Below are 570 nucleotides of genomic sequence, written 5' to 3' on the forward strand. Positions count from 1 at the left end.
CCTGAAATAATTTTTATCATTATTTTATATTTTATTGTACCAAAGTAACGTTATATCAAATGCGATAGTAATAATTCAGAAAAAATAACACAAAAAATAAGTTAAATAGTTATTTTTATTTTTCACTAGCCAACAGCACTAACAACAACAGTAAAAAACAACAATGAACGGCATTAACAAAGTAGAAACAATGAAAAAGGAAAAAACTAAATAATACAATACAATGAAATAAAAAACTAATGTAAATAAGCGGTGGCCAGGAGCCTTCATATCTTCTTCCTTGTTTCTGCTTCGGTCTATTACCAATTTCCCTCCTGATATATAAGTCTGCTCTGACTGTCTGTAAATAAATTTGTTGCCAGTTTAAATTTATCAAGATTGGATGTTAACTTCCGGGTGTAATGTCAGAATACTGAATAATCTGTTTGAAAAATCTGGAATGTTGTAGCAACACTTCCAATTTCCGGGTTACAAATGCTAACGTTTACGCGTTAGCTTGCAATTTCACTTTATTTTTACGCATGATTTCTCGCATATACCTTTGTAAACATTCTTCGCTTTTCTCGTCAC

This window comes from Trichinella spiralis, assembly GCF_000181795.1.
Source record: "Trichinella spiralis strain ISS 195 chromosome Unknown Scfld8, whole genome shotgun sequence".
Classification (NCBI taxonomy): Eukaryota; Metazoa; Nematoda; class Enoplea; order Trichinellida; family Trichinellidae; genus Trichinella; species Trichinella spiralis.